Source organism: Heterodontus francisci, chromosome 29 (genome assembly GCF_036365525.1).
Source record: "Heterodontus francisci isolate sHetFra1 chromosome 29, sHetFra1.hap1, whole genome shotgun sequence".
In the NCBI taxonomy this organism is placed as follows: Eukaryota; Metazoa; Chordata; class Chondrichthyes; order Heterodontiformes; family Heterodontidae; genus Heterodontus; species Heterodontus francisci.
In genome coordinates, this window is record NC_090399.1 from 30,029,764 (window position 1) to 30,054,134 (window position 24,371).

A 24,371-nucleotide genomic window follows, 5' to 3' on the forward strand; every position below is an offset into this window, starting at 1 on the left:
TGTCTCATCCTCTCCTTTCTTCTCCGTCCCATCCATTCCCCTCCTCCTCCCCGTTCTCTCCCCTCCCCTCTCCTCTCCCTCCCCGTCCTCTCCTCTCCCCTCCTCTCCACTTCCCTCTGCTCTTCTCATCTCCTCTCCTCTCTCCTCCCTCCCTTCCTGCCCTCTCCTTCCCTCTCTCCTTCCCCCTTCCTCTCCTCTCTCCTCCCCTCCCTTCCTGCCTTCTCTCCTTCCCCCTTCCTCTCCTCTCCATTCCTCCCCCATCCTCTCCTCTCCCCTTCCCTCCTCTCTCCTCCCCCTTCCCCTCTCCTCTTCTCTCCTCCCCCTCCCCCTCTCCTCTTCCCTCCTCCTCTCCTCTCCCCTCCTCTCCTATTTCCTTCCCTCCTCTCTGCTCCTCCCCTCTCTCCTTCCCCCTTCCTATCCTCTCTCCTCACCTTTTCTCCCCTCTCCACACCTCTCCCCTCCACTACTCTCCTCTCCTCTCCTGTTCCCTTACCTCCTCTCCTCTCCTCTCTGCTCTTCTCCCCTTCCCTCCTCTCTCCTTCCCCTCTCCTCTTCACTCCTCTACTCCTCTCCCCTCCACTCCCTCCTCTTCTCCCCTCTCTCCTTTCCCACATCCTCTCCTCTCTCCTCACTCTTCTCCTCTCTCCATTCCTCTCCTCCCCTCTTCTTCCCTCCTCTCAGGAGGTGAGGAAAGAGGAGAGGAGAGGTGGAGTCGATCAATCAAACCCGCTCCCTTGCTCCTTTCCCACAAACCACCCTCATGATTTAACCCATTAATCCCTGGTATCATTCTAGTGAATCTGTGCTGCAGCCCCTGCCATTATATAACTGTGGTGTACTGCCCAGAATGGAGTTCAGTACTTTAGGTGCAGTCAAACAAGAGCATTATACAACTGTCGCACAGTCCCTTTGAGATGAAGTGCCAACACTTCTTTAGCCTTTGAAGTTCAGAACCTCAGGTAACTCCTTCCCCTCGCACAGAAGCACCAAGCTACTTGCCACTCAATGGGGAGAGTCTCAGCTGTGGGCGTCCGTGTGTTTGGTCACCTGGCCTAATGGCTTGGTGCCAGCTTCTGTTTGATTATCATTCCTGTGAAGTGCCTTGGAGATAAGGGTGCCATAGAAACACAAGTTGTTGCTATGTAGTCACTGAGCAAAGGATTTCCAGAGAAGATTATTTGATTTAATCTATTTTACACTTTCATCTGATGTTATATATTGGGGGAAGATTCTCGCTTAGTGCGATGGTATAAACTGAACCGGGAATAACCCCTTTTACATCCTTCCCCATTCTTTATTTCCATTGAAGTCAGCTAGTTGCTGATTTACTATCACCCGGTCAACAGTCTTAACGGAGGAGAGTGAGATAGAGAGACGGAGAGGGTTCGGGAGGGAATTCCAGAGCTTAGGGCCCAGGCAGCTGAAGGCCCGGCCGCCAATGATGGGGTGAATAAAATCGGGGATGCAGAAGAGGCTAAAATCTCGGAGGGTTGCAGGGATGGAGGAAGTTGCAGAGATAGGTAGGGGTGAGGTCCTGGAGCGATTCGAATACGAGGAGGAGAATTTTAAAATCGAGACATTGCCAGACTGGGAGTGAGTGTGGGTCAGCGAGCACGGTGAATGATGGGTGAACAGGACCTCATGTTCCAATCCCTCCCTGTTTCTGGAACTGTCTGCAGCCCCACAACCCTCCGTGATATCTGCATAACTGAGCACAAAGCAAAAGAACAGCAGAAGGATGGATATCAAATTTCCCAGTATGAGCTGGAAGGCCAATGATATCCTATCTGAGTTCAAACTTTTTAAACAAAGAATGCAGTTATGTTTCATCGACCAAGCAGTTGCAGAACCAGTGAAGCAGGCTGTGAAAATACTGATAGCGGTTGGAAATGAGGGGTTATACAGAATCAATACCTCTGGCTTATCTGAAGAGAACCAGGAAGATCCCCACAAAGACATGGAAAGTGCTAGAAGATCAAGACTGAATTTTAAAACTCATCTCCTGGAATTGATGTCCTATAGGCAACAGCCACAGGAATCAATAGATCAATCAGTAGATGCCGTAATAAAGGTAGCCGAAGGTGATTTTTCAGAAACTGAGCTGTTGGAGCAAATAATGGAGCTGGTGATTGTCTCAACGCATATCGAAGCATTTCAGAAAGATCTCTTGGGGAAAAAGCAAGGTCACAGCATTGATCAACTGCTCGAAGATGGCAGGAAATACGAAGCCATTGTAGCTGGACAGCAACATCTGCAAGCAATAGGTGCAGCTGACAGTATCGGCAGGGCAACCAGGTCACAAAAAGCAAGCAAGCTGTGTGGTAAGTGTGCTTTGTCCCACTCACCGTGAAGTTGTCCTGCATTTCAAGACCTGTGCCTGGCCTGCAGTGCAAAAGGACACTGGGCCCGCCTGTGCAAGAAATCTGGCTCCAGGGCGCAGCCAGAAGTCACAACAGGACACAAACAAACAGAAGACAGGTGCAGCGACAGGGCAACAGCAGCAAGGACAGCGCCAGAGACCTGCATAAACGCAAGCTGATACACCGAGTCCACAGCGTAACAGACCTGAGACAAGACTCAGAGTGGAGCGATTCTCAGCCAGAAGACGAGCAGGCGTTTCACATAGTGAACCTGTCGTTGTGTGAATGAAGTCAAACAACTGGAACCTTTCGCCACTATTAATATCACGTGCCCAAAGAAAGTTGGCAAACACACACTCAGGAGTAAGATTGACACCAGAGCTCGTGCAAATATCCTACCAGTCTGAATCCTGAAGGATATGTACCGGGGTTGTTGGAAATTAATGATACAACAGACAACTGCAAAGCTAACTCCAAACAATGGGTCACCCATCCCGTGCAGTGGCACACTAACAATACAATGCAGCTATGGCAAGTCGGCATGAAATCCACAAATATTTTACCTGGTAGACACGAGCGGACTAGCAATGGCAGCACTACCAGCGTGTAAGGACCTCAACATTGTGACTATCCACGAGATCACCAAGGTACCATCGCAACAGAAGAGACCAAGCATACCCGCATTGAGTCAGTCCAGGACTTACAACAAATGTACCCGGACACGTTCGATGCCATGGGAGATTTCTAAGGCGATGCTGTACTGCACCTCAGAGAGGCTGCATTCCATGTGTCCAGCCCCTGCTGTCTCAGATTGAGTCACACTTCCTCCGGGATCTCAGTGGTTCTGGTTCAGAGAGTATCAGCCCCTTCTCAGAGAGGCCACACCAACAGAATGAAGATCCAAAGTCAAATGGTGAAAGTTCTTTGTCAATAAGCAGTATTTCTTCACACTCCAGCGACTCAGAAGAAGAAATTAACATCGAAACCATTGAGAAGCAACGGCTGGCAATGGGGAGAATTGCCAAGGGGAAATCTCCAAGGACCGGAACCCGCTTGCAGACTTTGATCAAACAGTGAAGTCTGGGAATCCAACAACAGCACAGATATGCCCTGGCCTCACCTCTGCTGTCTAGAGAACAGCCAGCACCACAACAAGCCAGAACCGACAGGTACCGCCAAGTACTCTTTGCCCCAACAAATCCTTGGAGCCCCAGGCCTTCAGAAGCGGAGAATGAGGAGAGGCGAAGGACACACAAAGTCCTGAGGAGGCAGAGGAGGAATGAGTTGAAGCATTGTCTGTTAGTTCTTCGAGTTGAGTGCCAGAACTTTCCAAGAATGACAAGGCCTCAAAAGTGGTCAAGTTGAGAAAAGCAACAGAGAATATTAGCAGGCAGACGCCAGAGCAACAGAAACTGAATGCAGAGAGGGAGAAACTTCAGAAAAAACACAGCAACAGCTTAGACGCAAATTCTCTGAGATGCAGGAGACACTGCTCGAAAAACAAGGGAGAATGAAGATGGTGCGTGACCAACAACAGGACAACAACCAACACATTGTCAACATGCCTGCAAACCAAAAACAGCCAAGAGTGAAAATCACATCCCCAGATGGTTAGACTCTAACCAGATATGTAAGAGTTGTCAGACCACCGAAACGATATATGGACTCTTAAGCTTCTGCACTTGTAAGTTTCACAAACCCTATCTTTAAACTTGTAAATTTTATAATCTATATCCCTGTATAACTAATTTTGATATTATCCAATTTTATGTGTTTTTGCTTATAGTGTATGAGACTTATCTTTGGAAAGAAAGCAGATTGCTTTAAGAGTGATGTCCCATTAAGAACTAAGTATGCCAATGAGCTAAGTACCAGGATGTAGTCAGGTGGCTGGAAGCCATAGTCACTCTGCACTGTAACACCCTGGGCAAAGGTTCTGTATATAGTTTGCTGTGTATTGTATATACTAATTTAGCTGTTAATAAACCCACTCGAGATCTTCAAGGAACTGGAATCCACGTACCTCATTGTGTTGCTTAAGGTAACATAAAGAATCTCAAGCCACATTCTTGCCGCTGACTCACAAGGTTCTGGCTTCCAGGTTTGAGCACAAAAATCAAAGCTGACACTCCCAGTGCGGCACTGAGGGAGTGCTGCACTGTCAGCGGTGCCGTCTCTCGGGTGAGATGTTAAACCGATGTCCCATCTGCCTGCTTGGGTGGATGCAAAAAATCCGCCAACTCTGTTTCGAAGAAGAGCAGGGGAGTTCTCCCTGGTGTCCTTCCCAATATTTATCCCTCAAGCAACATCACAAAAACAGGTCATGACCACATTGCTGTTTGTGGGATCTTGCTGTACTCAGACTGGCTCCTGTGTTTCCTACATTACAGCAGTGACTACACTTGAAAAAACACTTCATTGGCTGTCAAGCACTTTGAGATGTCTGGTGGTCGTGAAAGGTGCAACATAAATGCTAGTCTTCTTTTGAACAATTTATGAGAAAGACAGCACCTCTGACAGTGCAGCACTCCCTCAGTGAGAGACTGGACACGTCAGCATGGATTTTGTGCTCAAGTCACCAGAACAGGACTGGAACCCACAGCCTTCGGACTCAGAGGCGAGAGTCCCACTCACTGGGTCACAGCCGCCACTGTTTAAATGTGACAGATGGGGTTCGATGGTGCTTTGTGATGGGACAGCAGTGTTACAGGAATGGTGTTCAGCTATATACAAGACTATTGCTGTATTGTATCTGATGTACGCACGCACACATACACAAATGGGCAGCGCTGCAGAGAACAGCTGCTTTCAGTGCAAACCTGAAACATGAAAGCACTGATCAGAGTGAACATTCCAACAAACAGCTGTATCTTCTTTCCGCTGGTGAGCAGCCTCGAGCAGCTGAAGCGCTGTCAGTAACTCAGTCTGACAGCCTCTGTCAGAAGGCAGGGCACAGATTCGCACAAGGGGACTTTCCATCCAGCAGCTGTGCTGAGCAGAGTCCGCTCCTATCCGCCAAGCACAGCCGGGACAGGCGAGAAACATCAACAAGATCCGGGGAGAGTCGGCAAGAATGACACGGATACCACAGGATGGGTGAAACTATTCCAACGCTCTCCTGGCCGGTATCTGACCTTTCGCCACCCCCCCCCCCACCCGCCCCTCCCTCGTAAACCTGAGTTCATCCAAAACTCTACTGTCCGTGTCCTAACGCACACCAAGTCCTGTTCACCCTGTGCTCGCTGACCTACATTGGCCCCCGGCCAATCAACACCTCGATTTAAAAATTCTCATCCTTCTTTTCAAATCCCTCCATGGCCTTGCCCCTTCCTATCTCTGTAATCTCCTCCAGCCCCTACAAACCCTCTGAGATATCTGCACTCTTCTAATTCTGGCCTCTTCACACAATCACAGAATTGTTATAGTGTAGAAGGAGGCCGTTTGGTCCATCGTATCTGCACTGGCTCTCTGAATGAACAATTCACCCAGTGCTATTCCTCCTTTTGGACATCCCTGATTTTAATCACTCCATCACTGGAGGCCCTGCCTTCATCAGCCTGGGCTCCAAGCTCTGGAATTCCCTCCTTACACCTCGCCACCTCTCTCTCCTCCTTGAAGGAGCCCTCCTTCAAACCTTTCTCTTTAAATCCACCAAAGAGCTGACACAGGCAGGATGGGCTGAAGGGCCTCCTTCCATGCTGTCTCATTGTTGTAGTGTGGCAATGGTGAAGGACCAGGAGGAGACTGTGTCTGAGCTGCAGACTGGCAAGCCTTAATAGGTTAATACTGCCATCTAGTGCCTGAAATCATCCTCTCCTCCCCCCTCCTCTCCCCTTCCCTCCTCTTCTCCTCTCCTCCCCTCTCCTCTCCGCTTCCCTCCTCTTCTCTTCTCTCCCCTCCTCTTCTCCTCTCCTCTCTTCCCTCTCCTCTCCTCTCCCCTCCCCTCCCCTCCTCTTCTCTCCCCTCCTCTCCCCTTCCCTCCTCTTCTCCTCTCCTCCGCTCTCCTCTCCCCTTCCCTCCTCTTCTCCTCTCCTCCCCTCTCCTCTCCTCTCCCCTCCCCTCCTCTTCTCTTCTCTCCCCTTCCGTCCTCTTCTCTCCTCTCCTTCCCTCTCCTCTTCCCTCCTCTCCTCTCCCCTTCCCTCCTCTTCTCCTCTCCTCTCCCCTCCCCTCCTCTTCTTTACCCTCCTGCCCTCTCCATTCTTCTACCCTCCTCTCCTCTCCTCTCCTCTCCCCTCCTCTTCTCTTCTCTCCCCTTCCTTCCTCTTCTCCTCTCCACCCCTCTCCTCTTCCCTCCTCTCCTCCCCTCTCCTCTCCCCTTCCCTCCTCTTCTCCTCTCCTCTCCCCTCCCCTCCTCTTCTCTACCCTCCTGCCCTCTCCCCTCCTCTCCATTCTTCTACCCTCCTCTCCTCTCCCCTCCCCTCCCCTCCTCTTCTTTTCTCTCCCCTCCTCTCCCCTTCCCTCCTCTTCTCCTCTCCTCTCCCCTCCCCTCCTCTTCTCTACCCTCCCACCCTCTCCCCTCCTCTATCCTCCTCTCCTCTCCCCTCCTCTCCTCTTCCCTCCTCTCCCCTTCTTTTCTCCTCTCTTCTCCCCTCTCCTCTGCCCTCCTCTCCTCTCCCCTTCTTCTCTCCTCTCCTCTCCTCTCCTCTTCCCTCCTCTTCTCTCCTCTCCCCTTCTTCTCTCCTCTCTTCTCCCCTCTCCTCTGCCCTCCTCTCCTCTTCTCTCCTCTCCTCTCCCCCACCTCCCAAGTTGTCTCCAGCCTCCTGGCCAACAGTTAAACTTGGCCCATCATTGTCTTCAGCGGAGACAGTAAAATGGGTCAGCACTTATAAAACCAGCATTGCGTCCGATCTGTAAGTTTCCTAATGAGCGGGTTAGGTTAAAATTGCCCCCATTATCACTTTGCTATGAGTGGGAGCTTGCTGTGCACAAGTTAGATGCCACATTTCCCACATTACAACAGTGAGTTCACTTCAAGAAAGTAGTTCATGGACTGTAAAGTGCTTTGGGACATCCTGTGGTCATGTAAAGTACTGCAGAAATGTGAGATCTGGCATTCTATCGTCACCACTACACTCTCCCTCTGTACCACTCATTGTCTCTCTGAGTCGCTAAGCGGGCTCTGTGCCACGTCATCCTCCATAGCCTCTCCCTGTGCTAATCTTCCCCGCATTTCAAATACCAGCCTGGGCTCGTTGGCAGCTCTTGAAGCCTCCGAACAAGGTGGCCATGGGTTCCAGCCCCCATCTCCTGGCTGGCACCCCCAGTGCAGGGCTGAGGGAGTGCTGCTCTGTCAGAGCTGCTGTCGTCTCAGTGAGACCTTAAACTGAGGCTCCGACTGCCGTTTGAGGGGGATGCAAAAGATCCCATCGCACTATTCGTAGAACGTGGGAAACCCTCCTGACATCCGGCACAACATTTATCCTTCACTCAAAGAGGAAGGTTTGAAGGAGGGTTTTAAAGGAAGGGAGAGAGAGGTGGCGAGGTGTAAGGAGGGAATTCCCGAGCTTGGAGCCCAGGCTGATGAAGGCAGGGCCTCCAATGGTGGAGTGATTAAAATCATGGACGTCGAAGAGGGGCAATGGCACTATCTGAACTGCTCACTCGGACAGCCGGTGCAGACACGATGGGCCGAATGGCCTTCTTCTACGCTGTAACAATTCTGTAATTGTGTGAAGAGGCCAGGATTAGATGAGTACAGACCTCTCAGGGTTGTAGGACTGGAGGAGATTACAGAGATAGGAAGGGACGAGGCCATGGAAGGATTTGAAAACGAGGATGAGAATTTTAAAATCGAGGCGTTGATTGGCCGGGAGCCAATGTAGGTCAGCGAGCACAGGGGGGTGATGGGAGAACAGGACTTGGTGTGCGTTGGGACACGGGCAGTAGAGTTTTGGGTGAGCTCAGGTTTACGAGGGAGGGGGGGGGGGGGGGGTGGCGAAAGGTCAGATACCGGCCAGGAGAGCGTTGGAATAGTTTCACCCATCCTGTGGTATCCGTGTCACTCTTGCCGACTCTCCCCGGATCTTGTTGATGTTTCTCGCCTGTCCCGGCTGTGCTTGGCGGATAGGAGCGGACTCTGCTCAGCACAGCTGCTGGATGGAAAGTCCTCTTGTGTGAATCTGTGCCCTGCCTTCTGACAGAGGCTGTCAGGCTGAGTTACTGACAGCGCTTCAGCTGCTCGAGGCTGCTCACCAGCGGAAAGAAGATACAGCTGTTTGTTGGAATGTTCACTCTGATCAGTGCTTTCATGTTTCAGGTTTGCACTGAAAGCAGCTGTTCTCTGCAGCGCTGCCCATTTGTGTATGTGTGCGTGCGTACATCAGATACAATACAGCAATAGTCTTGTATATAGCTGAACACCATTCCTGTAACACTGCTGTCCCATCACAAAGCACCATCGAACCCCATCTGTCACATTTAAACAAGTGGCGGCTGTGACCCAGTGAGTGGGACTCTCGCCTCTGAGTCCGAAGGCCGTGGGTTCCAGTCCTGTTCTGGTGACTTGAGCACAAAGTCCTTGCTGACGTGTCCAGTCTGCGCACAGCAAGATCCCACAAACAGCAATATGGTCATGACCAGATAACCTGTTTTTGTGATGTTGCTTGAGGGTTAACTATTGGCCAGGACACCAGGGAGAACCCCCCTGCTCTCCTTCGAAATAGAGTCAGGGGATCTTTTGCATCCACCCAAGCAGGCAGATGGGGCATCGGTTTAACATCTCACCCGAGAGACGGCACTCCCTCAACGCCACACTGGGAGTATCACGGCACAGTGGCGCAGCGGTTAGCACCGCAGCCTCACAGCTCCAGCGACCCGGGTTCAATTCCGGGTACTGCCTGTGTGGAGTTTGCAAGTTCTCCCTGTGTCTGCGTGGGTTTCCTCCGGGTGCTCCTGTTTCCTCCCACAAGCCAAAGACTTGCTGGTTGATAGGTTAATTGGCCATTATAAATTGCCCCTAGTATAGGTAGGTGGTAGGGAAATATAGGGACAGGTGGGGATGTGGTAGGAATATGGAATTAGTGTAGGATTAGTATCAATGGGTGGTTGATGGTCGGCACAGACTCGGAGGGCCGAAGGGCCTGTTTCAGTGCTGTATCTCTGTAACTTTGACTTTTGTGCTCAAACCCTGGAGTAGGACTGGAAGCCAGAACCTTGTGAGTCAGCGGCAAGTATGTGTCATGAGTTTCTTTGTGTTACCTTAAGCAACACAATGAGGTACGTGGATTCCAGTTCCTTGAAGATCTCTAGCGGGTTTATTAACAGCTAAATTTCTTTTCTTTTGGGCCTCCTTATCTCGAGAGACAATGGATACGCGCCTGGAGGTGGTCAGTGGTTTGTGAAGCAGCGCCTGGAGTGGCTATAAAGGCCAATTCTGGAGTGACAGGCTCTTCCACAGGTGCTGCAGAGAAATTTGTTTGTTGGGGCTGTTGCACAGTTGGCTCTCCCCTTGCGCCTCTGTCTTTTTTCCTGCCAACTACTAAGTCTCTTCGACTCGCCACAATTTAGCCCTGTCTTTATGGCTGCCCGCCAGCTCTGGCGAATGCTGGCAACTGACTCCCACGACTTGTGATCAATGTCACACGATTTCATGTCGCGTTTGCAGACGTCTTTATAACGGAGACATGGACGGCCGGTGGGTCTGATACCAGTGGCGAGCTCGCTGTACAATGTGTCTTTGGGGATCCTGCCATCTTCCATGCGGCTCACATGGCCAAGCCATCTCAAGCGCCGCTGACTCAGTAGTGTGTATAAGCTGGGGGTGTTGGCCGCTTCAAGGACTTCTGTGTTGGAGATATAGTCCTGCCACCTGATGCCAAGTATTCTCCGAAGGCAGCGAAGATGGAATGAATTGAGACGTCGCTCTTGGCTGGCATACGTTGTCCAGGCCTCGCTGCCGTAGAGCAAGGTACTGAGGACACAGGCCTGATACACTCGGACTTTTGTGTTCCGTGTCAGTGCGCCATTTTCCCACACTCTCTTGGCCAGTCTGGTAGCTAAATTAGTATATACAATACACAGCAAACTATATACAGAACCTTTGTCCAGGGTGTTACAGTGCAGAGTGACTATGGCTTCTAGCCACCTGACTTCGTCCTGGTACTTAGCTCATTAGCATGCTGAGTTCTTAAAGGGACATCACTCTTAAAGCAATCATACGACAGAGTGCTGCCCACTGAGCCACAGCGGACATACAGGATCCCACGGTGCTACTTTGAAGCAGAGCAGTGGCGCTCTTCCCGGGGTCCTGGGCCAATGTTTATCCCTCTACTAACATCATTAGAAACACATTATCTGGTCATTGTCACATTGCTCTTCGTGGGATCTTGTTGTGCACAAATTGGCTGCTGCGTTTCCTGCATTATGACAGTGGCTGCAATTTGGAAAGTATTTCATTGGCCGTGATGCTCCGAGGTCACGACAGTCGCTATGGAAATGCTTCTGTTTTTCTTTACCTTAAGGGGAGGTGAGATAAGCCTACGTGGGGGAAAGGAATAGAAGGGTATGTGGATAGAGTGAGATGAAGTTGGGTGGGAAGAGGCTTGTGTAGGGTATGACGATGGACACGCAGCACTGGGCTGAGGACCTGTTCCTGTGCTGTCACTTCTATGTGAGGCTGTTGGATCTGCTGAATGGGGAGCGCCCGACACATACTCTGTGCACGTGAAGTGGGAGAGGCTATCACTCCGCAGCACTCACAGCCCCTCACCTCCAGGACAGTCACACAACAGCAACAACAACCCTGCATTTATATAGCGCCTTTAACATAGTAAATCCACCCAAGGCGCCTCACAGCGGCGTGATCAAGAAAAATATCTCACGCTGAGCCACATGCGGGATATATTAGAACAGGTGATCAACAGCATGGTCAAACAAGTCGGTTTTAAGATCTGTCTTAAAGGAGGAGAGAGAGAGGTATCGAGGTGGAGAGGGAATCCCAGGGCTAAGGCACCATTGGTGGCGCAACTGAAACCAGGGATTTAAAAAAAAATCTTTCATGAGATGTGGGTGTCGCTGGCAACATTGCTGTGGGTCTGGTGTCTCATGTAGGCCAGACCAGGTAAGGCTGGCAGATTTCCTTCCCTGAAGGACATCAGTGAACCAGATGGGTTTTTACAACAATCGACAATACTTGCATGGCACCATTCGTGAGCAACTAGCTTACAATTTCAGATTCTTATGAATTAATTAAAGTAAATGCCACCAAGTGCTGTGGTGGGATTTGCACCCCCTGTCCCAGAGAATTAGTCTTGGTCTTACAGCTGTCAACAACGCATAGCAAGCCAAAATGAAAGGAGTGCAGATATCTCGGAGGGTTGCGGGGCTGCAGAAGGTTCCAGAAATAGGGAGGCATTGGAACATGAGGTCCTGTTCACCCATCATCCACTGTACTCGCTGACCCACACTTGCTCTCGGTCTGGCAATGCCTCGATTTTAAAATTATCCTCCTCGTGGCCTCACCCCTCCCTATCTCTGCAACCTCCTCCAGCCCTGCAACCCTCCGAGATATCAGCACTCCACAAATTTTGGCCTCTTCTGCATCCCTGATTTTATTCACCCCTTCATTGGCGGCCGGGCCTTCAGCTGCCTGGGCCCTAAGCTCTGGAATTCCCTCCGTAAACCTCCCCGTCTCTCTACCTCACTCTCCTGCTTTACGAAAGTTGACCGTGTGATAGTAAATCAGCAACTAGCTGACTTCAATGGAAATAAAGAATGGGGAAGGATGTAAAAGGGGTTATTGCCCGGCTCAGTTTATACATCGCACTAAGCGAGAATCGACCCCCAATATGTAACTTCAGGTGAAAGTGTAAAATGGATTAAATCAAATAATCTTCTCTGGAAGTGTTGGCACTTCATCTCAAAGGGGCCGGAATAGAAAGGAGTGGAAGTTGTGCGACAGTTGTGTAATGCTCTGGTTTGACTGGAGTACTGAACTCCATTCTGGGTAGCACACCTCAGTATAAAATGGCAGGGGCTGCAGCACAGATTCACTAGAATGATTCCAGGGATTAATGGGTTAAATTACGAGGGCAGTTTATTTCTTTATTATTTAGAGATACAGCACCGAAACAGGCCCTTCGGCTCACCGAGTCTGTGCTGACCCAACAACCACCCATTTATACTGATCCTACATTAATCCCATATTCCCACCTTCCCGCAATTCTCCTACCATCTACCTACACTAGGGGCAATTTACAATGGCCAATTTACCCATCAACCTGCAGGTCTTTGGCTGTGGGAGGAAACCGTATTACCCGGCGGAAACCCACGCGGTCACAGGGAGAACTTGCAAACTCCGCACAGGCAGTACCCAGAATTGAACCCGGGTCGCTGGAGCTGTGAGGCTGCGGTTCGATTGAATGGCTCCACCAAATAGCCGGCGCAGGCAGGATGGGCTGAATGGCCTCCTTCTATTCTGCATTATTCGTTGAATCCTATTGTAGTTTTGCAGTGCTGGAGGAGACAGTGCCTGAGCTGTCGTGTGACAGACTGATTCACCTTAATAGGGAAATACTGCCATCTAATGCCTGAAGTCATTTGTTTCCTGAGCCAAAGATGACAGGAGTTGAGAAATGACTGTTTATTATATTAGTGGCCAACAGACTTAATGCACTTATATTACATTTCTCCGCCCATCATTTTAATAATTTTAGCATGTAAAATGTCCCACGGTGCGTCAGGGGAGTGATATCAAACAAAATTTGACACCAAGCCAAAGAAGGACAGGTGACCAAAAGGTTGGTCAAAGAGTTAGGTTTTAAGGAGTGCCGTAAAGGAGGAGAGGGAGAGATCGAGAGGCAGAGAAGTTTAGGGAGGGAATTCCAGAGCTCAGGGCCCAGGCAGCTGAGGGCACGGCCGCCAATGGTGGAGCGATTAAAATCGGGGATGCGCAAGAGTCCAGAACAGGAAGGAGCTCAGAGATCTCAAAGATCTGAAGGAGGCAAAAGGGCTAGGGAGGGGTGAGGTTCATGGAGGGGATTTGAAAACGAGGATGAGAATTTTAAAATTGAGGCATTGTCGGACCGGGAGCCAATGTACCTTAATGGGAATGGGCGGGTGATGGGTGAACGGGACTTATTGCGAGTTAAGACACAGGCAGCAGAGTTTTGGATGGCCTCAAGTTTACGGAGGGGAGAATGTGGGAGAGCAGCCCGGAGTGCACTGGAATAGTCAAGTCTCGAGGTAATGAAGGCAGGAATGAGGGTTTCAGCAGCAGATGAGCTGAGAGAAGGGGGGGAGGGGGTGCGGCAGAGATGGACAATATTACGGATGTGAAAGTAGGCAATCTGTGTGATGGAGAAGATAAAGGATCAAACAGGACGTTGAGGCTGTGAACACATTCGGCCTCCGCTGGTTGCCAGGGAGAGGGATGGAGTCGGTGGCGAGGGAACGGAGTCTGTCTTGGGGTCCGAAGACAATGGCTTCGGTCTTCCAAATATTAAATTGCAGGAGACTTCTGCTCATCTGCTCCTTGGCAAGGCCACACCCAAGTTTATGCAGTTTACCGCGCAGCTTCGTAACGGGCAAGTGTCACACAGTCCCAGATAAATTCCGACAAAATACTCTACCAAGTGACTTGGTTCAGAGGGGTTTTATATCAGGGCCTAGAGAACAGAGGTAACGATAAATTAGTACAAGCTAATGGTTGGAGCATATAAATAGAAAATGCTGGAAATACACAGGAGGTCAGGCAATATCTGTGGAGAGAGAGAGAAAAAGAGTTAACGGAGAGGATTTTGCACGGCGTCAGCGTGACACACACACTGCGACGTTGAAAGGGTTGCCCAATGAATAGCCAGAGGGTGCGTTTGCCGCCTAAATAAGGGCGGCGAGCGGTCTCTTGATTTTTTTATTTATTTCCAAAATATACTTTATTCATAAAAATCTGTGGAAATTACATTACCAGTTTCAAACAGCACCAAGTCAAAAAATACAAACAGTGCAAAGGAGGTCCGTTTGCTTCATTACAATCATGAGTTGCCTCACAACCCTTCCATTTCACATTTGTCATGCCAATAACATTATTACATTTTACAGCAAATGAAAAATTTCTCCGATACAGTTCGAGGGGTTTCCCATGGATCCAGCCCCTCAGTTCAGCTTGGTGGGGGGGACCTTACACTGTGGTCTTTCCCCATTGAGCCTTTGCTGCGACTGCCCAAAGCTTCAGTGCGTCCCTCAGCACGTAGTCCTGGACCTTGGAATGTGCCAGTCTGCAACATTCGGTCATGGACAACTCTTTGCGCTGGAAGACCAGCAAGTTCCGGGCAGACCAAAGGGCGTCTTTCACCGAATTGATAGTCCTCCAGCAGCAGTTGATGTTTGTCTCGGTGTGCGTCCCTGGGAACAGCCCGTAGAGCACAGACTCCTGTGTTACAGAGCTGCTTGGGATGAACCTCGACAAAAACCACTGCATCTCTTTCCGCACCTGCTTTGCAAAGACACATTCCAGGAGGAGGTGGGCAACCGTCTCTTCCCCACCACAGCCACCGCGGGGGCATTGTGCGGAGGGGGTGAGACTTCGGCCGTGCATGAAGGATCTGACGGGGAGGGCCCTTCTCACCACCAGCCAAGCTACATCTTGGTGCTTGTTTGAAAGTTCTGGTGATGAGGCATTCCGTCAAATGACTTTGACGGTCTGCTCGGGGAACCATCTGACAGGATCCACCGTCTCCTTTTCCCGTAGGGCCTTGAGGACATTCCGCGCAGACAACTGCCTGATGGATCGGTGGTCAAAGGTGTTTTCCTGCAGAAACTGTTCCACGAAGGATAGGTGGTACGGCACGGTCCTACTGGATGGAGCGTTCCACGGCAATGTGACCAGGCCCATCCTTCGCAACACCGGGGACAGATAGAACCTCAGCACGTAGTGACACTTGGAGTTTGCGTACTGGAGGTCTACACACAGCTTGATGCAGCTGCACACAAAGGTGGTCATCAGGATGAGGGCCACGTTGGGTACATTTTTCCCACCCTTATCCAGAGGTTTGAACATCGTGTTCCTCCAGACCCGGTCTCCCGATGCTGCAGGGCCAATAGGAGGCTCTCCAGCAGTAAAAGAGCTGCAGCCTGCTGATGAAGGTAAGGGAGACAGATGGCACCTCAAGGTGGAGGTGCCCTCTCAGCACTTTGAAACTCTTTGAAAAGAAGAACGGCCGCAGCTGCCAGGCTGCCTTTGTGGAGGAGGGGAACCCTCCGCCCCCCCCCGCCCCGCCCCCCTCCAAGGGGCAGCCTGTGTCCTGCAGCTGCGGTCGTCTTCGTACACCCGGCAGCGATGGTAGGGGTGGGGTGGGCTTTAAATTATTCTGGAGCTCTGGCTCCCTGGTCTGCCGATGGGAGACCGTCTCCTTTCACTGACTGGGCTCCGGCCACGGCGGGTGGGCATGCCTGCCGATTGGGGAACTCCAGTCGGCGCGGGACTTAACAGGCCCCTTATTTTCTTCAATTGGCTTCCTGCCTCCTGCAGGCGGATAGTGGTTGCACCTCACACTTGGCCTCCTTGAAAAAGGCCTGGAGGCGGGAAGCTGGGGGGAGGCAGTGGAGTAGTGGTAATAGTCACTGGACTAGTAATCCGGAGGGCCAGACTAATGCCCTGGGGGCAGGGGTTCAAATCCCACCAGGGCAGCTGGTGGAATTTAAATTCAATTAATTAATAAAAATCTAGAATCGAAAGCTAGTCTCAGTAATGGTGTCATGAAACTATCATCAGTTGTCTGGTTTGCTGACGCCCTTTCGGGAAGGAAATCTGCTGCCCTTACCCGGGCAGTTGGGGATAACTTTCTTTCTTGTGGTGAGTTGTCGCGATCTAGAATTTTTTTTCAATTCATTCATGGGATGTGGGAGTCGCTGGCCAGGCCAGCATTTATTACCCATCCCTAATTGCCCATCCAAGTCAGGATGGTGTGTGACTCAGAGGGGAACTTGCAGGTGGTGGTGTCCCCATGCATCTGCTGCCCTTGTCTTTCTAGGTGGTAGAGGTCACGGGTTTGGAAGGTGCTGTCTAAGGAGCCTTGGCGAGTTGCTGCAGTGCATCTTGTAGATGGTACACACTTCTGCCACGGTACGTCAGTGGTGGAGGCAGTGAATTATTAGAATTATTAGAATATTACAGCGCAGTACAGGCCCTTCGGCCCTCGATGTTGCGCCGATCATCTGACCTACACTATTCCATTTACATCCATATGTCTATCCAATGTTTGTGCATGGGGTGCCAATCAAGCGAGCTGCTTTGTCCTGGATAGTTTTGAGGTCCTTGAGTGTTGTTGGAGCTGCACCCATCCAGGCAAGTGGAGAGTATTCCATCACACACCTGACTTGTGCCTAGTAGATGGTGGACAGGCTTTGTGGAGTCAGGAGGTGAGCTACTGGCTGCAGGATTCCTAGCCTCTGACCTGCTCTTGTAGCCACGGTATTTATATGGCTACTCCAGTTCAGTTTCTGGTGAGTGGTAACCCCTTGGATGTTGATAGTGGGGGATTCAGCGATGGTAACGCCATTGAATGTCAAGGGGAGATGGTTAGGTTCTCTCTTGTTGGAGATGGCCATTGCCTGGCACTTGTGTGGCACGAATGTTACTGACTGAATGGGCGGTGGAAGCAGGTTCAACAGTAACTTTCAAAAGAGAGTTGGATTAATACTTACAAGGGAAAGGTTTTACATGGCTATGGGGGAAAAGCAGGAGTTTAGTGGCAGTAACTGGTTAGCTATTTCAGAGAACTGGCACGGGCACGATCGACTGAATGGCTTCCTTTTGGCCTGTATCGTTCTATTACAAAAGTAGTTAAATATGATTTGATAGCTATCACAGAGACGTGGTTGCAGGATGACCAAGACTAGAATCTCAATGTTCAAGGATATTCAACGTTCTGGAAGAATAGGCAGAAAGGAAAAGGAGGTGGGGTAGCTTTGTTATGAAAAGAAGGGATCAGTGCAGTTGTGTATAATGATATAGGTGTAATAGATCGTGATAAAGAATCAATTTGGGTGGAAATAAGGAATAGCAAGGTGAAGAAATCACGGGTGGAAGTGGTCTATAGGCCCCCGAGGAGTTGCCTCTCTGTAGGACAAAGTATTAATGAGGAAATAATGGAGGTGTGTAAGAAGGGCACTACAATTATCATGGGTGATTTTAATCTGCATATAGACTGGACAAATCAAATTGGCAAGGGTAGCATGGAAGACGAATTTGTACAATGAATTAGGGATTGTTTCCTAGAACAATACATTGCAGAACCTACCAGGGAACAGGCTATTTTAGATTTGGTAACGTGTAATGAGGTTGGATTAATAAGAGATCTCGTAGTTAAGGATCCTTTACGGGGAAACGATCACAACATGGTAGAATTTCATATTTAGTTTGAGGGTGAGCAACTCGGGTCTCAAAGCAGTGTCTTCAACGTAAACAAGGGCAATTACAGAGGTATGAAGAAAGAGTTGTCTAAAGCGGGCTGGGAAAATAAACTAAAGGGAAAGTCAGTAGATGAGCAGTGGCAGACTTTGAAGCAGATATTTCATAACACTCAGCAAATGTTTACTCCAGTCAGAAGGAAGGGCTCGAACAGAACGATGAACCACCCGTGGATAACACAGGGAGTTAAGGAGAGTATCAAATCAAAAACAAAGTGGCGAAAGCTAGTGGTAGGCCAGAGGATTGGGAAGTTAGGAGGATTGGAAACCAGCAGTGGATGACTAAAAAACTAATAAAGAGAGAGCAAATTGATTATGAGAGTAAATTGGCAAGAAATATAAAAACAAACAGCAAGAGCTTCTATGGCTATATAAAAAGGAAGAGAGTAGCTAAAGTAAGTGTGGGACCCTTAGAGGATAAGACTGGGGAATTAATAACAGGGAACAGGAAATGGCAGATAACATAAACCAATACTTTGCATCGGTCTTCACGGTGGAGGACACTATAAACATCCCAACAATAATAGATGAGCAAGGTGTAAATGGGAGGGAGGAACTTGTAGCAATCTCCATCACGAGGGAAAAGGTGCTGGACAAACTGATGGGACTAAAGGCAGACAAGTCTCCAGGACCTGATGGCCTGCATCCAAGGGTTTTAAAAGAGGTGGCTGCAGAGATAGTGAAGGCATTGGTCATAATAAACCAGAACTCACTGGATTCTGGTGTGGTACCAGCGGATTGGAAAACCGTTAATATGACACCCTTATTCAAGAAAGGAGGGAGACAGATAGCCGGAAACTATAGACTAGTTAGCTTAACATCAGTCATTGGGAAAATGCTAGAGTCCATTATTAAGGAAGAAATAGCAGGACATTTAGAAAAACATAATGCAATCAAACAGAGTCAACATGGTTTTATGAAAGGGAAATCATGTTTGACAAATTTATTAGAGTTCTTTGAGGATATAACAAACAGAGTGGATAAAGGTGAACGAGTAGATGTAGTGTATTTGGATTTTCAGAAGGCGTTCGATAAGGTGCCACATAAAAGGTTATTGCACAAAATAGGAGCTCAGGGTATTGGGGGTAATGTGTTGGCATGGATTGAGGATTGGTTAACACACAGAAGGCAGAGAGTCTGGATCAATGGACCTTTTTCAGGTTGGAAAGCCATAACTAGTGGAGTGCCACAAGGATCGGTCCTAGGGCCTCAACTATTTACTATCTATATTAATGACTTAGAGGAAGGGACAGAGTGTAGTGTATCCAAATTTGCTGACAATACAAAAATAGATGGGAAGGCATGTTGTGATGAGGACACAAAGAATCTGCGAGGGGATATAGATAGTTTAGTGAGTGGGCAAAAACTTGGCAGATGGAGTTCAATGTGGAAAGTGTGAGGTCATTCATTTTGGTAGGAAGAATAAAAAGACAGATAATTATTTAGACGGAGAAAGACTACAAAATACAGAGGGATCTGGGTGTTCTTGTACATGAAACACAAAAAGTTAGCATGCAGGTGCAGCAAGAAATTAGGAAGGCAAATGGAATTTTGGTCTTTATTACTAGGGGATTAGAGTTTAAAAATAGGGAAGTCCTGTTACAACTGTACAGGGTGTTGGTGAGGCCACACCTGGAATACTGTGTACAGTTTTGGTCCCCGTATTTAAGGAAGGCAGCATTGGAGGCAGTTCAGAAAAGGTTCACTAGGCTGATTCCTGGGATGAAGGGGTTGTCTTATCAAGAACGGCTAAACAGGTTAGGCCTTTATTCACTGGAGTTTAGAAGAATGAGGGATGATCTTACTGAAATATATAAGATTCTAAGGGGGCTTGACAGGGTAGATGTTAAGAGTATGTTTCCACTGGTGGGGGAATCTCGAACTAGGGGACATAGTTACGGAATAAAGGGGCACACATTTAATACTGAGATGCGAAGGAATTTCTTCTCTCAGAGGGTGGTGAATCTCTGGAATTCTCTGCCTCAGAGAGTTGTGGAGGCTACATAACTAAATGTATTTAAGGAGGAGGTAGAGAGATTTTTGAAATCTCGGGTAGTCAAGGGTTATGCGGAGCAGGCACAAAAGAGGAGTTGAGGCCTGGGACAGATCAGCCATGATCTTATTGAATGACAGGGCAGGCTTGAGGGGCTGAATGGCCTACTCCTGCTCCTATTTCTTGTGTTCTTGCGTTTGTGTGGTTTAGGATGGAAGCATCTATTATGAAGGTCTTATACATTTCTCTTCCCACGTCACTGTTATGCTGAGCTCAACTAGCCATTGGGATAGCACACTTGTCTGCCCAAGTCTCGCTTTCACCTACTTCCCACTTCCTCAGTGGTTGTGCTGGCTCTCTCTCAGAATCTGGAATCAGTGCAGGCCTGGCCTGTGAAAGAAAGACTTGCTCTGATACAACGCCTTTCATGACTCAATTTCCGCACAGCAAGCTCTTACAAAGAGCAATGTGATAATGACCAAATGATCTGTTCTGAGATGTTGCTTGAGGGATAAATATTGGCCAGGGCACCAGGAAGAACTCCCCTGCTATTCCTCAAAATAGTGCCTGCGGGATCTTTACATCCACCTGAGATAGCAGACAGGGCCTCAGTTTAACCTCGCATCCAAAAGACGGCACCTCCAACAGTGCAGCATCCCCTCAGTACCGCACTTGGAGCGTCAGCCTGATTTACACTCAGGTCTCCGGGATTTGAAACCAAAACTTTCAGACTCAGAGACAGGGAGGCTACTCACTGAGTCACAGCTGACACCATTGGTACTGAACTGTACTGTGATCAGTGGGTGAAAAGACAGAGTGAAACAGGGGTCACCCTTAATTTTACCTGTTAAATACGGCCATAATATGGATTTAGTAGTGACGGAGCACAACTTTAAAAAGAAATTACTTGCATTCCCATAGCGCCTTTCAAAACCACTGGACGTCTCAAAGCACTTTACAGCCAATGAGGTACTTCTTGAAGTGTAGTCACTGTTGCACTTTAGGAAAAGCGGCAAACAGCTTGCGCACAGCAAGCTCCCACAAACAACGTGATAATGACCAGATAATCTGTTTTTGTGATGTTGATTGAGGGATAAATATTGACCAGGACACCGGGGAGAACTCCCCTGCTCTTCTAATACTGTGGGATCTTTTACATTCACCCAAGCAAGCAGACGGGGCCTCGGTTTAATGTCCCATCTGAAAGAATGCACCTCCGACAGTGCAGTACCCCCTCAGCACTGCACTGGAGGTCAATGTAGAAAGCCCTGGGGTGTCCCTATCCAATGCAATTTGCCACTACAATCAGAATAGACTGTCGGACTCCAGCACCAGTCTTGAGAAATGTTCCATACATTCCAGTCCTGGGTTGATGTCCTAGCACAGTGTGTAACTTCACCGAAGGAGAACAAGACATCTGACTTTGGCATGCTTCCCAATAAGGAAAAAGGAAAGTGTCAAATTAAGTCTATTGGATATCTTCAGGGAATGGCTGACTTGTACCAAAGGACTGGAACAGAGTGAATTTAGTGCCAGTTTATCAAATGGGACAGAAAAATGGCCCAGGGAACTAGAGATAGATAACCTTGATAAATGAGAGGAAACCTTGTAAAAGAGAGAAACAACAGTGATAACTATAGTTGGCATTTACATAGCACGGTTAATGTAGTGAAGTGGCCCATTGTGCTTCACAGGACTGAAGCCACATGAGGTATTAGGGCAGATGACCAAAAGCTTGTTCACAGAGGTAAGTTCAAAGGAGCCTCTCAAAGGAGAAGAGAGAGGTCGAGAGTCAGAGAGGTTTAGGGAGGGTATTCCAGGGCTTGGGGCCCAGACAGCTGAAGGCAGGACCACCAATGGAGGATGTTGTAAGAGACCAGAATTAGAGGGGCGCCGATATCTCGGAGGATTGTAGGGGTTGGAGGAGATTACAGAGAAAGGGAAGAGGTGACGTCTTGTAGGGATTTTAAAACAAGGATGAGATTTTTAAAATTGAGGCGTTGCTTGACCGGGAGCCAATGTCGGTCAGTGAGCACAGGTTTGATGGGTGAATGGGACTTGGCAAGAGTAAGGACAGGGTCAGCGGTTTTGGATGACCTCAAGTTTATGTAGGGTGGAAAATCGGGGGCCTACCTGGATTGCATTGAGTCTAGAGGTAACAAAGGTATGGATGAGGGTTTCAGCAGCAGATGAGCTGAGGCAGAGGTAAAGTCGGGCGATGTTACGCAGTGGAAATAGGCAGTCTTAGTCATGGCATGAAGATGCGCTCGGAAGCTCAACACGGGGTCAAATGTGACAGCGAGGTTGCGAGCAGACTGGTTCAGCCTCAGACAGTCACCAGGGAGAGGGATGGTGTCGGTAGCTAGGGAATGTGACGGGGAATGAAGACAATAGCTTCAGTCTTCCCAATATTTAGTTGGAGGAAATTTCTGCTCATCGAACAGTGGATGTTACACAAGCAGTGTAACAAATCAGGGATAGCAGGTGGGTGAGGAGGAAGAGGGTGGTGAGATAGAAATGAGTTATGATATGGAATGCATAGTCTGAAAGGCTGGTGAAGACTGATTCAATAGTAAATTTCAGTCACAAATTGGATCAATGGAAAACCAATAGGAAAAGACTTGCAGGGCTATGGGGAAAGGGGAGAGGAGTGGGATTATATTGATAGCCCTTTGAAGGAACTGAATGGCCTCCTTCTGTGTTCCATCATTGTGAGCGCATTACTAATTGGTTTCGCCAGAGAGTTCAACCAGTTATTAAGCCAGGAGCATTAATATTGGATGAAGCGATCAGTGGATGCTGCAGTGATTGGTTCCAGGACATTGGGACATTTTAACCTAACCCACTGGGCTGGGAATCCTACGGGATCAGCTGCAATGCCAGTTTTACACCCCGGCTGTCAATAACCTCTGTTGACTTAATGGTGAGTAATATAAGACACGGTGGAAAGCCAGCACTGTGGCCAATCCCGTGGGATTTCCTGCCCTCTAACTAGGTTAATATTACATTTGTGACACTTCACTTGAAGCCTCTTGAAATCCTCCTCAGATCTATATCACTTGGAGACGTAATTTTTGAATGGAATTTCCGGCTTTTGTCTGGGGCTGTGTAAGATGTGGCTGTTACTCATCTGTGCGTTAACCACGATGAACTTGGGTGCATCCTGGCAAAGAGACAGCACGCACTCCAAATCAGGCTAACTGCGGCGCTTTCTCTGTTCTGGCCTCAAAAACATGGGCGTGTGCGTGAATCGCCGAATTGTTACAGCACAGAAGGAGGCCATTCTGCCCATCGTGTCCACACCGCTCTCCAAATGAGCAAGTCACCCAATGCCATTCCCCTCGCCTTCTCCCCGTAACCCTGCACATTCCTCCGTTTCAGCTAACAGTCTAATTCCCTTTCGAAAGCCTTGATGGAACCTGCCTCCACCACACTCTCAGGCAGTGCATTCCAGACCCTAACCACTCGCTGTGCAAAGACGTTTTTCCTCATGTCGCTTTTGCCGTTGGGCAAGAGGGGAATCAGCTTGTCACAGAATCGGATTTGCGAGCACCGAGAGATAATAATAATAACGCTCAGACGGCTGAGGGAAGGAGGACGCGAGGCACAGCATGAGGTCCCAGGTGAGACTGCAGCTTCAGAGCAGGACAGGAGGTAACACTCCAGCCTAAAATCCTGAACAGCAACAAGTGAAAGATAAGGGTCCGTGTTTCCCCTCCAAAAAAAAGAGACATTTCCCAATGAAGTATTTCCCAGTGAACCATTTACAGTTGGACCAAAGCAGTTGCACAGTGAAGGGATGCAAGTGTTCCATCAATTTATAACAGGAATATTTGAAAGTGCATATTATATGCTGTAACCCTCTATAGTGTTGGCCTCCTGGGGCATTTCTGTGTGACTGATATCCCATGCACATCATTTCTGTAGTGATAGATTTGCTAAAACAGACAGGCCGATGCTCAATTGTTGTCTGCCATTACACTCCGGGTATTATGTATATTGTGATGGGTATTTCAGGATATTTCCTCTATTTATATGTGTATTGGATGCGTTTCCTTGATCTAATGTTTAATTATCCTTTCTTTGTCGCCGTTTGTTTATTTATTTACATGATCATAAATGATTTATTTGTTCTTTTCTTGTAGCAGTCTCTATATCTATAAACGGTGGGGGGGGGGGGGGGGAGCGTAAAATTGAGTGGGAGGTAGGGAGGCCCTTCCCAACCCCCTCCTGCCCACGCTGCAATTCTACATGGGGAGGGTGGCAGTGAGAAACGGCCTGCCTGCCCCAGGCCAATCGAGTCCAATAAACTGGCACTTAAGGGCCTCCGCCCGCCAAGATGGGTATTTTACCCTTGGCGGCTGGATGGCAGAAGCCTCAAAAAGCCCACCTGCTGAAACCAGGCAGCCTTCTTGCAGTCTGGTGAGGGGCCCTCCTGATCGGGCACCCTGTGCCCAACGGGTGGCCGTCCCCCCCAAAGCCCCAACTGCCCCCAACACACAACACTCCCCCGACAACCCCCTAAGCGACCACCCCCCACCCCTGCCTTTGCCTCGCCGGGGCCTGACCGATTGTCCCCGGCGAGGCCATAAACACTTACCTTAGTTCCAGGG